Here is a 14,716-nt window from a genome sequence, read left to right as displayed (position 1 = left end):
ACTTAGTTTTGGGAAAATCTGATTTTACGGAGTACGTACCCACTATGGAGGTAGTATACTACTTACTACTCCCTCCTTTCCGGTTTATAGGGCTCGTCTAAAAAAATTTGTTTTTCCGATTTATAAGTCTCAATTCTACTCGTAGTAGTAGTACCATCACATGTTGGATTTCGAGGTGCGTTAAATCACCCGATGCAAGCATTGTCAAGAGAAAACTCACCAATGCATGTATACGTTCATGGAAATTTAGTGGTCATGCATGCATTCGTTCTAATTAATGCCTCGGTAACATAACTTCTTAGAGAAAAACGAGCATACATTACTTGTGCAAACTACGAAATTAATTCCACCACTCACCGTCTACGTTGGTTGGAGAGATTTTGAAATTGAGCCATAAACTGGAAAGGAGGGAGTACTAGTAACATAGCCTAGGGTAGCTTGCTGCACCACGGACTCCAAGGAAATTGATGTAGTAGTACTACTCCTATATACTACTCCAAGGAAATTGAGCCATAAACTGGAAAGGAGGGAGTACTACTAAAGGACATATATTCCAAACAATATGATAATCTCTCTAACCGAGGTAGGGACGGAGTAAACGGAGGGAGTAGTAAAATTTTCTCCTCGTCCTGCGAGCCACCACGTGCGTGGGCGAGGGAGCGGGCATAAGGCGTACTAGTAAGCAAGCTTCACCTCATCCTACAAGCCACCGCGCCCGTGGGTGGGGCAGACGGCGTACTAAGCAAGCTTCTCCTCGTTCTGCGAGTTGACGGGACACATCAAAAGTACTCCAGTGTGTAGAGCCTTGCCTCTAAGGTAGGCCCCACATGGTTTGCCTCTTTTTTAACATAACACGTCAAGTCGCAATTTGTTTGTTCACCCATGGTAGACGATCCTCCATCAAGTGGACAACCAGTACACGTGTCAAATTACCATGTGGGCTGCCTTTTCATATAGAAATGAGCTCCACCGTGTACCTGCGCGAGTGTGGTTGGGAAAGAGACGGGAGTACGTGCGCTGTGCGTGCACCTCTTCTCTTCGTGCACGTCCCCCACCTACGTGGGTGTGTGAGAGAGAGATACAAACCTAGACATAATGTGCCGTCCATCCCCATGCCTCCGTCCAGTCCGACCACCAGTCACCACCACGCCCCACTCCTCCTCACCTTATCTCTCATCTTTGTCGAGACTAGCAATGTGCCCGTGCGTTGCAACGGATCCAAAGTAGAATAGTACTTGTTCACAAACTTGAAAGAAAACACTCTTGTTTTGATATACATATATACCACTAAAAATATATTATGTTTCACTCAAAATATATTTCTCAGTTTGTTTTGATGAGGCGAGGGAGGGATGTGATTGCTTTCAAGATAATAAGGGGTTTTCTTCAAATTGGAGCAGAGATTGCTTTCTCAGTGGGCTATTGTTGCAAAAATGCCACAACTTACCTCGCAGCCATTAGATGTAGATCTAATGGTCAGAAATGACGGATGGCAGACACACCATCATCACCAACTGAGTCTTTTATAGGAGTAGAGATATCATTTTTTCGATCAAATTCTCGAGATACCATTTTTCCGATAAAATTCTCGAGATATCATTAGTTTTTACACATGGGATTACTCCTGCATGGGTCAATCACAACAGGTGTTTTGTAAAAAAAATGCATCTTGATGTTCCCTGCAATGCACGGGCATCTTGCTAGTCGATGAAAACAACACATGGCAAAATTTCACGGTGAACGAGAGATTTGAATCTGCTGGGAGGGGCTGTTTAGATTTTGTCTGGGGTAGCCAAAATATTGGCGACCCTTTTGTCCACCGGTGCCTTTGCCACCGATGAACGAGGAATGGCTCAAGTGCTCATGCATCCTCCAGCGCGCACGTTGGAGACGAGCTCGCATGAGCTGTGCTTTTTTGTCCCACCACGCCACCCGAGCCGGCCGCAGACCGACCGGCGACCCGCATATTACGCCATCCAACCGGAGCCGCACACATTCTGACCGCAACTCAACCAACCGGACGAAATTCATGCAAACACGACGATATTTCTCATAAACAATGACGGAATTCATATAAAATACCGGATTTTCATACAAACATGACGGATTTCATTACATTCAAATCAACTAAGCGGTGCTAGTTCTAGACAGCATAGGTATATAATACCTGGCCTAAATGGTTGCCCGCCGATCCATTTGTGTTCCTGATGTCCAGCAGCACGATCATCGGACTATCGGGAGCCCCGAAGGTATATGCTTCAGTGCGAAGGACGGCTTGCTTCCCCGCTGCCCAACTGATATGGTTGGCTAATGCCCAAGATGATGGTGGAAGGGGGCTTCTCCGCTTCCGTGGAGCCCATGCGGGGTCGACGAAGGTCCTCACAGACAAAAGGATCCGGCAAGACACCTGCTGTGTACCCCAGCGTCGCCTTCGCGGTGGCCTTCATGGGACCCAAGCGGCGGTGGCCTCCCGTGTTCTACTTCTCCTCGATGATGGCGGCGGACGCGGAGGCGCTGGCCACCGACTCGTCGCTCTCCGTGCACCAGGCTTCTGTCTCTGCTTGCATGGCGCGGCCACTGGCATGGGAGTCTTGGCCACAGAAACGGGAGACGCGGTCGCAGACAACGGAGGCGCGGTACGAGGTGGCGGCATGGACGGCAGCGACGACGCCCGTGCGCCGCTCATCGTCGAGCTGGCCTGGAGCGGCGAGTTGCTGAACCGCGCGCCGGCTTGAGGCGGCAACTGGCTCCGTCGGGCGAGGGGAGGGAGGTGGATCAGCGAGCTGCATAGCTCGTATCCAGCGGGCTCGGCGGGCCACCCAGACGGCTTGGATGCGGGATAACTACTCTTCATAAGCCATTGTAAGAGTGGACAAAATGGTGAAGGAGGAGATAGGGGAGCGACGGAGGGGTGCGATTCTTGGCCGTGTTTGGCCTCATTTAAATAGGAGATTAAATAGATGGCGGACGGGGGGAGCTCGGCCGGCGTTGCGTTTAATGCCGGCTCGGTCATGAACGGATGTGTGTCCAGAGTGGGTTTCTCGGCTTCCACACAGGTTTCATGGAGGCGTTTGAATGTGGCAAGGAGGCGTGTTCAGTCGGGCGTGCATCAAGTGTGGCCCTCGACTCTGACGTACGACACCGCCCCATTCTTCCACTGAGGTGTGGGCTCTTTGGGTACATGGCCTGCATGTCAGTGACCCAACGTAGGCAGCGCACGGCAGAGGAACTTTTGGTGGGCCAGGGCGGTCAGAAGTGGGCATTTTATAACCCGATGATTGTTCTTTGAGTGTGATGTCATCTATTGCATGTAGATAAGCCTGCTATATAACGTAAGAGAATTTTAAAATTTTCATATATACGTTGATAGCCCTTCGATTCATTGTGATTCATAAAGACCGCTGCAAACATCAATGTTCTGCTTATCACAGACAAGATTGATTAAACCTTGTACAAAAAAGATAAGATTGATTAATACCCGTAACAATCCATGTCCTTAACAAAGGGTGCATGCACGTAAAGGTTGAGCGTGTGTCTTGCATCGTGTGCGGTGTGCATGCAGGCGTGCGAGTCTTGCGTGCGAGCATCTGTACGTTTCAGTGTTGCATGCATGTGTGTGTACGTGCGTGTGTTCGTGAGTGCATGTGTACGTGTCAGTGTTGCACGCCTGCATGCGTGCGTGTGTTCGTTATGTGTACATGTCAGTGTTGCATGCCTGCATGTGTGCGTGTGTTTGTGCGAGTGTTGCGTGCGTGCATGTGTACATGCGGTGTGAGGCTACACGTCAGTCGACTGACTTTTTCATCTCTGGTCAGTAGATTTTCCAGCCATTGGATACGAAATCAAGGGCCTGCAGTTTATCTTCAACCTCCACCCCCTGAGCCGCCAGCCACCATCGGCCGAACCATCGGCCGCCGCCGACCGCTGCCGGCCCGCGCGGCCCCGCCCGCCACAAAACCACTCCCCACCGCCGGTCAGCCGCCGCCCCGGCCATCCCTCTAGGCCCCCCGCGCCGAGCTTTTTCTCCGGCGATCCCCACGCCACCGCCCAATCACTGCGCCCCCCACCGCTGGCGACTGCCAACCAGAGGTCTCATGACTTCGAATCCCCACCGACCACTAATTTATTACCATTTATGTCCTTCATATACGCGCTGACGAGTGGGCCCTATGGTAATGTGCGCTGCTGAATGTGGAACGTTTGACTGGTCAATTGATCGTGTCATCAACAAATTACGGAGCTGTATGGTGAGCCAGTGACCGTATGATCACCCTAAAATGTATTTTATTAACACAGTACAGACTCAAACTACCATTTATTTCTTTCATATACATGCTGACAGGTGGGCCCCATGGTTATGTGCCCCGATGGTGCAACACTAGTTGCGCCACGTGGAACGTTTGACTGGTCAATTGATTGTGTCATCAACAAAATACGGAGTTGTACGGGTGAGCCAGTGACCGTATAATCACGACATGTATTTTTTAACACGGTACAGACGCAAGCGCTCATAAATACGCGCAAGCACTCACCGCTATAAGCACACACACGTAGACCCTACCCCTATGAGCACCTTCGAGAGAGTGAGCCAGCATATGATCTTGAGATTTTACGAAGTCACCATAGGTGCCTCGTAGTCGAGTGGAACGTCTCCTCCCACTGACGCATATCATCGGAAAAATACTGAAATTAACCCAGGATAAATGCGAGCACCAGGACTTTAACCCTGGTGGGCTCGAGAAACCACTGTCCTCCTAACCATCCAACCACAGGTTGGTTAGCACAAAAAATGTATGTGCTGACCGTGATGAGCTTATTCTGAAGTCCAGTGACCATATCGTGCTTTCGCTTTAAATACAATGACCATAAGTGTCGTCAACAAAATACGGAGCACGCATCAAATACAATGTCTGTCAGTGTCATCAAGAAAATACGGAGACGTATCGTGAGCTAGATACCGTATGATCACCACGAGAATATATATGGTGACCATAATGAGCATATTCTGAAGTCCACCAACCGTATAGTGCTTTGGCTTGAAATAAAGTGACCATCACACGTGAATGTGTCATGGGCATGCATACTTTTAGAGGGCCGAGAGATAGTTTGTGTGCGTACGTGAAAGTGGTGTAGAAAGAGGGGGTGTCCGGTGGAGACAAGGAGAGATATGCCCTTCGTTTCTCTTTCCCGTGACTAATATTTTAGGAGAAAATATAAACATTCACAATGCAGAACAAATATTTGTGGATGCACCATGCAATTAACTTTCATGTATAACATTGTACTATTGTATATGCTTATTTTCTTAGTGGCCGATTGCGTGTGTGGTGTGGTGGGCACATCATTTCTAGCTGGGGTGGGCACATCATTTCTAGCTGGGGTGGGCACATCATTTCTAGTTGTGGTGGGTCAACATGAGGACACATGGGTCGGTTCCATCCTGCGCCACATAGGTTGGACCGAGACGCATTATACGAAGACCCATGTGGAGGACTCGTCGTACAACACGAAGCTACCAGAGTCGTGGAGGACTCTATCCCCACTGGTGATAAGCCGACTATATATGATTTGTAACCCTAGGCCCCGAGAATGTTATAGAAGCCTGGGCTAGTTCGTCGATAGTATACACACACGCACAATGCCTGGTATTCACGTGTACTTTGTACACACCCCTATCACTGATATATAGTACCAGGAGTAGGCTTTTTCCTCAACTGCAAGGGTCCTAACTTGGGTAAAACCTTGCCTCGTATTACCATCTAGCCTAACAGTCAGGGATATCCTACCGAATGATCTGATGGAATCATATCTGCCAACTACTAAGAGAGAGGTGTGTCTAGGGGGGGATGTGTGTGAGAGAGGCCTAAAGATAATGTGCATGCGGGAGACACGTAGGCACATATATGTGCGTATAGAGGGCTAGTAGAGACCGTGCGTGTGTATATATGCATGTGAGAGAAATAGTGTTTTCCAACTGAGATTATTGAAAAGAGTGGTACATAGTAGTTAGAAAGAGAGAGAGAGAGATACAGAGAGAGTGTGTGCGTGAGACACCCCGACACCCCGGGAGAGATTGTGAGCATGTGTGAAAGAGAAATGCCGATGTATATAAAGTGTGTGCACTTATGCGTTAGATAGAGAGATATATAGCACGTTTGTGAGGACGGGCCGAGGCATAGTGCATCTACATGTAAAAGGCGGTTCTACGCATTAAATTAAAATATAAATGGCATTATTATTTTTTGATGAGATCATGAATTTTGCAATTTGTGTATGAACGAAAATTGGTCTATCAGACACCCATACTCTATTGAGATGTGTATGTGTTTATTTCATATTATCTATCCATAGAGTGAGAGCGGTTTGAAATACAGGCAATGCATTGCTTTTGCAATTCATATATAAAACATTAATTAGTGCACTCCATGTTGTTAGTGTGAAGCACTTTATACATCTGTCACTTACATGGATACATTCCAAATTGCTAGCTACGAAATAGAATACATGTTGAATTCAACATAAAGGGGGTTTCAAAGATTCAAATTCATAGGAAGTGCATTCATCCATTTGAACCCGAGATAATGGCATTTGTAAATCAGATCTAAAAGTGGGCATCAATCTTTGTTGTGCGTTTGAACATGCTATATATTCATACGCATGTCTAACTATTTTTTTGCAACCAAGGAGATTATATCAGGAACCATGCATGAACTGAGGTAAGTTGCATATTTTTTAATATATACTCGTGTACAATGTATATTCAAATGTACCCCATCCATTCGAAAATAATCGTAGTTTTAGGATTTTCAAGAGTAAAGATTTGTGAAGTTTGACAAATCTTGTAAGTTCAATTCAAGAGAACCGAAAACGTTAATGCTTCTGCTCCCAAATATTGAACGAAGCGCCAAATAAGCCTCTTGGTTACCCGAAACCGCGCGAGACTAATGTTTGGTGGTAGGAAATTACTGTCCTAACTCTGGCACGTGTAGCCTATCGGCCCGATGTCCAAAGGTCTAAACCGGGGTAGGTTTGTAACTTCACCAAGACGCCAGTCTCAACCGCCTCCTAGAAGCATTCATACGCCGTGGGCGCCTAAACACCCATGCACTCGGCCGAAATCTATCCCGCCGACCATTTGCGACACCTGAGATTACTTTCCTACCCCCAACCCGCAATATGTCCGAAATTTTAGATGGGGGCAAAGTTTGTAAATTTCCCCAAATTTCAAACAAGCATGTCCCAAACCGAAACATTGTTCACCCTTAGTCCCCCTCCCTCCGTTTCCCCATTCATACTCTGTGGGCACCAAAACGCCCTCTCCACCAGCCGCGAAACCCCAGCCTCCTCCATCCTCCACCCCATCGCGCCCAATCCAGCGCTGCCCTCCTCCATCACGCCGGAGCCGGTACCCCAACGTCGTCGTCCAACCCAACCGCAACCGCAACGCCCTCAAGGACTTAGCAACTGAAGCCGAGGCAGAGCTGCCTCCACGACGCCCCCGCCGACGTGCGCCGTACCGGAACCACTTCGACCACGCCGTCCTGCGCCTCACCACTGCCGCTCCACTATCGCAACCGTCCACCGCACCGGAGCTGTTCCCGCTATGCCGTCGTTTGCCGCCTTGGATCTGGTTCCCCGCCATCGACAGACGGCCACGACACCACACTCAACAACTTGGCCATGGGTTCGTCCAAGGCTCCACCGTCCTCCACAACTTCTCGTTTCTAGCGAACCACAAGAAGATCGTTGGAAAAATAGAAGGAGGACACAACACTGCCAGCAGAAAGAGGTACTCCTCTAAGCTTATTCGTGCAAATCTTACGTCTCTGCTCACACCATATTCATCCCACGAAAGAAACTAGTTGAGCGCTTCGTACTGCATCTTCTTCGTGATACTAAATGCACAAGGTTTCCTCCCATTTACTATTTCACCTTTGCTAGAGGTCAGTAGCCCGCCTGGATTTCAATTCAGGGTCAGCCGAATCGCAATTAAAAGAAGTAGCACCCGCTTAGGCGCGTGGAGCACCTAGTCCGCCTGTTCACCGGGGAAGCGGCGCATCGGTGTCTATCATAGGGGTGTGGGGCGCAGGAGCTGCTTGCGCCTGATCTGGAGGTCGGCGGGGCTTGAAGGGATGGCCGGGGCGGTGCCAAGCAGGGCGGTGCGGTGAGGTCGAGGGGAGGGCGGAGGTAGGGGACTGGGCCGGTGGTCGCTGGCGTTTCGAGGAGATTGTAACACTGACTGGCTGGAGGTAGATGAAGGCGATCTGCCCGTTCTTTGTACATCAGACGATGCAGAAAAATGGACTGACCTATTTGTTTTCAGTCGACTGTTATTTTCATAGGACCACACCATGTGGTGTGCTGGAGGAGCATCTGCATTTCCCAGCCATCCCTGTGCTCATATTTCAAAATCCTAGAATCTAGTAGTAATTTTTGTCTGCCATGCATGTTGTAGAGCTATCATATGTCTCCCGTCATTTATTTCCCACCGACCAGCTATCTACTACCTTTACACTGTACTACTTGTGCACACACTTCACCCATACTCACACTATTGTTTTTTATGCATGGGTATTTCAGACTCTGACGCAGTGTTGATGAATACAAAAAACAAAAGACAGAAGACGCTCTAGTGTAATTCAAAGATAAGCACTAAGCGTCTCAGCGTTCTAAAGGGTGTAGTGCCAGCAGACGGAGACAGTAAACGTAGCTCTGCTGTTGATGATCTCAATTGCCACACACAACCATCCCAGGTGATTGCTTTAACTTCGCGCTGTCAAATGTGGTTGCATGTTGCATATGGTGTCTAGCTTGTATTGCTTCCAATTTTGTTAAATTGCATCACCTTACTTTACACATTATACCTTTGATAATGATATGCCTTCCTGTTTTTGATACATATTACATATGTCTATTAACCATGTTCGTACATCAAACTAATGCTCTTTTGTATCCCTCATCAATCACTTATGACGAGACAGTCACCCGAGTGGGTTACTGTGAGACGCGCTACGCGTTTAAAGAGTGTAGTGACATCCTCCCCACATGATTCTCAAGAAACAGCAAGGCTAAATGAAGATAGTCAACGTAGCTCTCTAGTTGATGACCGCAATTCCCCCACACCACCATCGCAGGTGCTTGCTCTTACTTCGCAGTGTGATATGTGGTTGCATGTTGCATATGGTGTCTACCTTGTAATGCTTCTAATTAGGGTAAATTGCATCTGCTTAGTTAACACATTATACCTGTGAATATGACATGCGTTCCTGTTTTTGGTACATATTACGTCTTTGTATTAACCATGTTCTTAATCAAACTACTTTTCTTGTGTATCCCTCATCAATCACTTCTGACAAGAAACCTTCAAGTTGACATTGTAATATTGGTTGCATCTTGCATATGATTTCAAACATGATTGCCTCTAATTTGTTGAAGTGCCACTTATAATGAGACACATCTAACTTGGTAGAGTGATTTTGGTTGGATCTTTCATATGGTATCTAGATTGCATTGCTTCCAATTTGTTGAAATGCCTTCTGCTTAGCGTTTTTCGTACATATTCCATCCTCCTACAATGTGGTTGCCATACATAAAAGTTGTGTTCGTCTGTATCATGCATCAACGAATTTGGAAGTGCGAATTTCATTCCTTTTTCTTGTGTGTTTACTTGACAAGGCAAAATCTAAAAGGACGAAGGCACGGAATGATGGTGGTCCACTGGAGCAACCGAAACAGATGATCTCTGCAGATTCTCCTGCTACTCCTACAACAGTGCAAGTTCCAAATCTCATCTCCCCTACTCCACAACCCCAGGTGCTTGCTCTAACATGGCAGTGTGGTATCTGGTTGCATGTTGCATATGGTGCCTAGCTTGTATTGCTCCTAATTTGTTAAATTGCATCTCCTTAGCTTACACATTATACATGTGAATATGACACGCCTTCCTATTTTTGGATACTACATCTGCCTATCACACCATGTTCTTACATCAAACTACTGTTCTTGTGTATCCTGCATCTATCACTTATGATGAGACAGTCACGCCCGTGGGTTTGTATGAGACGTGCTACTCTTATAAAGAGTGCAGTTTCATCCTCTCCACATGATTCTCAGGAAACAGCAAGCCTAATTGAATATATTGAACGTAGCTCTGTACTTGAAGACCGCACTTCCCCTACACCACCATCGCAGGTGCTTGCTCTAACTTCGCAGTGTGATATGTGGTTGCATGTTGCATACGGTGTCTAGCTTGTAATGCTTCTAATTAGGGTAAATTGCATCTGCTTAGTTTACACATTATACCTGTGAATATGACATGCCTTCCTATTTTTGGTACACACTAAATCTATGTGTTAACCATGTTCTTACATGAAACTACCTCTCTTCTGTATCCTGCATCAATCACTTACTATGAGACACCTTTATTTGTTGCATATTGGATATTATTTCTAGCCTGTTGTGATGTATTGCTTCTAATTTGGTCAAATACATTTGTTAGGCCACCCACTTAATTTGGCAGAGTGATATTGATTTCATCTTTCATATGGTTTCTAGCTTGCATTGCTTCTAACTAGTTCAAACACCTTGTGCTTAGTTTACACTTTATACATCATACATGTCAATATGTCATGTCGTCCCCTTTTTCATACATATTCCATCCTCCCATCATGCGGCTATCTTACATGAAAGTAGTGCTCGTCAGTATCATGCATCAATGAGTTTTGAAGAGCAAATTTTATTCCTTTTTCTTGTAGGTTTGACTTGACAAGGCAAAATCAAAAAAGAGGAAGGAAAAGAGTAAGAAAGGCGATGATGGTGGTCCTATGCAGCAACGCAAACGGAGCATCTGTACGGATTCTCCTTGTACTGCTAGTGCATTACAAGTTCCAAGTCTCCGCTCCCCTACTCCACCATCCAAGGTGCTTGCTCTAACTTGGCAGTGTGATATCTGGTTGCAAGTTGCATATGGTGTCTAGCTTGTATTGCTCCTAATTAGTGTAAACTGCATCTGCTTAGCTTACACATGATACGTGTGAATATGACACGCTTTCCTGTTTTTGGTACATACTATATCTATATATCACACCATGTTCTTACATGAAACTACTCTTCTTGTGTATCCTGCGTCAGTCACATATGATGGGACACCTTTAAGTTGGCAGTGTGATATTGGTTTGCGTCTTGAATATGATTTCTAGCATGTAGTGCTTCTAGTTTGATGAACGCCACCTATGACGAGACAATATTAACTTTGCAGAGTGATATTGATTGCACCTTCCATATGGTGTCTAGCTTGCAGTGCTTCTAATTTGTTGAACTACCTTCTGCTTAGTTACCACATCATAGGTGTGAATATGTCAAGCCGTCCAGTTTTTCGTACATATTCCATCCTTGTATCATGACTTTGCCTTTCATCAGTGTAGTGTTCGTCAGTATCATGCATGAATGAGTTCTGAAGAGCGAATTTTATTCCTTTTTCTTGTCGGTTTGACCTCACAATGCAAAATCAATAAAGCGGAAGGAAATTGGTAAGGCATTGGATGATGGTGGTCCTTCCGAGCAACTGAAACGGAGGGTCTCTACAGATTCTACTCCGCCATCCTCCCAACAAGATTCGCAAGACAATGCAAGGCTAGACAGTCAATGTAGCTACGTAGATGATGAGCACATCTCCCCTACTCCACCATCACAGGTGCTTGCTCTGACTTGGCACTATTATATGTGGTTGCATGTTGCGTATGATGTCTAGCTTGTATTGCTCCTAACTTTGTTGAATTGCATCTGCTTACTTTACACATAATGCCTGTGAATATGACACATGTTCCTGATTCTAGAACATACGTGTAGATAATGAGCACATCTCCCCTACTCCAACATCACAGGTGCTTGCTCGAACTTGGAACTGTTATATGTGGTTGCGTGTTCCATATGATGTCTAGTTTGTATTGCTTCTGATTTTGTTGAATTGCATCTGCGTAGCTTACAACTTATACCTGCAACGATCACTTACCCATAAGACACATTTAACTTGGGAGTGTGATGTAGGTTGCATCTTGCATTGTCTTCTATCTTGTACTGCTTCTAATTTCTTGAAATGGCACTTACGACGAGACACTTTTTACCTTATAGAGTGATATTGGTTGCATGTTCATATGGTGCCCAGCTTTCATTTCTTCTAATTTTGTTGAAATGCCTTCTGCTTACTGTTTTTCATACATATTCCATCCTCCTATCGTACGTCTGAATATGCAATGTTGTCTTCTTTTTGTATATATTCCATCCTCCTATCCTGCGCTTGCCTTACATCAAAGTAGTGTCACTCTGTATCATGCATCAACTAGTTATGCAGAGCTAATTTTATTCATCTTCTTTTGGTTTTGACTTCATAAGGCAATATCAGAAAATAGGAAGGAAAAGAGTAAGTTAGGGGATGTTGGTGGTCCTCCGGACCGACGCAAACAGAGACTCTCTAGATTTGCGACTACTACTGCTAATGAAGTTGAAGTCCCAAGTCTACATGATGAGTTCATCTCCCGTACTCCACCATCACAGGTGCTTGCTCTAAGTTGACAGTGTGATAATTGGTTTCATGTTGCATATGTTGTCTAGCCTATATTTCTTCTATTCTGATTAAATTACACCTGCTGAGTTTATACGTTATACATGTGCATATGACATGCCTTTCTGTGTCTAGAATACACTGCATCTATCAATCATACCATGTTCTTACATCAAAGTACTGCTGTTGTGTATCCCGCATCAGTCACTCATGATTGCATCTTGCATCATTATAGTGATTGCATCTTGCATTGATTTCTACGTTGTACTGCTTCTAATTTTTCGGAATGCCACTTATGACAAGACACTTTTAACTAGGCAGAGTGATATTGGTTGCATCTTTCATATGGTGTCTAGCTTGCATTACTTCTATTTTTTTGAAAATCTTTCTGCTTAGTTTACACATCGTAGTTGTGAATATGTTACGCCGTCCTGTTTTTCTTACATATTCCATCCGCATATGGTTGTCTTACATCAAAGTATTGCTTGTGTGTATCATGCATCAATGAGTTCTGATTTTATTCTTTTGTGTTGTGGGTATGCCTTGACATGGCAAAGTCAAAAAAGAGCAAGGAATAGAATATAGTAGGGAATGGATCTGCCCTCGAGATTCTGCTGGTACTTATAGTGAAGTAGAAGGTCCAAGTCCACCGGCTAAATCTACAAACACAGTATCACCTGCTCCACCAGCTGCAGCATCCGCTTCAACTGTACCAGCATCTCAACGAGTTACTTGTTCGTTTGCTCCGGAACTGGCCAGTTCCCAAGCTGCATTCACACCTAACACTACTTCCGAAGCACTGCTGACACAACAGGACTTGGCAAGATCAGATGAACCTCATGAGCATCAACACCAAGACGGTACTTGACCGAGTCAAGTTGCAGTTGCATGCTCCTTTATATGTACTCTCACAGTTTGATGTGCACTAACACTTTCCATATTCATTGTTGAACTAGCACCACGGCGCAAACGGAAACAGACATCAGGTATAATGCTTGACAGATTAACAAAATCTAAAGGAGGAAGAATGGAGATCCATTTTGAGGCAGGTTTAAAAAGGCCACGTGATGCTACAGAGTCAACCAAGTTAGTATCAGAAGCAGCCATTGCTGTTAGGTGTCATGCACGTATGCTCCCAACGTGGATCCAGTACAAGAATGAGAAAGACAATGCCCAGTTTAACACCTTCCTTGACCATTTATCCGTAAGTAATGTTATTCATCGCAATTTGTAATATGTCTTGCTCTGTGCCATACTTTCTAGCTTCCTCCTAGTAAGACTCACATTCTTTTTTCAACAGATGAGGTTCAAGTTGGATCCGAAAGATGATGCAACTAAACAAGCATGCACTCATGTTTTTCAGTCTGCTCTGCAACAGTATCGGTACCACCTTAGAAAATCTCACTTTGAGGGCAAGGCTAACAATGAAATCGCCCAAACATCTCCACTGGAATATATTACAAATGAAGACTGGACAGCCCTTGTTAAACACTAGTCTGATCCAAAGTATCAGGTAGGGTATATGTATTTGATCAGACCACATATTGAACTTGTATTTATGTATCTGCCTTACAAGCGTATCTTCTTTTAGGCTAACTGTTTGAAGAACAAGACCAACCATTCTAAAGTGAAATTCCAACAAACAACAAGATCTCGTAGCTATATTTCACACTGAACCGAATGCAGTGCAAATCTTCAAGGATTGCCACACCAGCAAGATGAAGGGCATGAGCACACTAGTTCACGCCGCTGTTATAAGTCCTTACTCCTCCTGCCTTTGAACTGATTGGTACTGTGATGTGTTCATTTAACTGCTTGGTTTGCAGCCAATGTCAGTTACTCTGTTCACTTTTATACACAGTTGTCTTAACGTATCATTTCACCTTACATGGTTTAAAAGAGATGAAGGATCTTCTTTTGGTGTTGATCTGTAATCTAGTTGTGATGTTCACGTGCGCACACAATGATAGAATAGCATGTTTGTTTTATATCTGTTTGCCCATGATATGAATGATGTCATACTATGTTCATCCTACTTTAAACCATGTCTCTTTATCCTTAGATGTCAACGAATGTGAGGAAATAGACAATACAGTAGGCATGCTACATGGACATATGTTCCGAAAGTGATTTTATTATGTAGTTGGCACTACAATA

This window comes from Aegilops tauschii, chromosome 5 (assembly GCF_002575655.3).
Source record: "Aegilops tauschii subsp. strangulata cultivar AL8/78 chromosome 5, Aet v6.0, whole genome shotgun sequence".
Lineage (NCBI taxonomy): Eukaryota > Viridiplantae > Streptophyta > Magnoliopsida > Poales > Poaceae > Aegilops > Aegilops tauschii.
The sequence above is the reverse complement of the archived record's forward strand: the minus strand, read 5'-3'. Positions refer to the sequence as shown.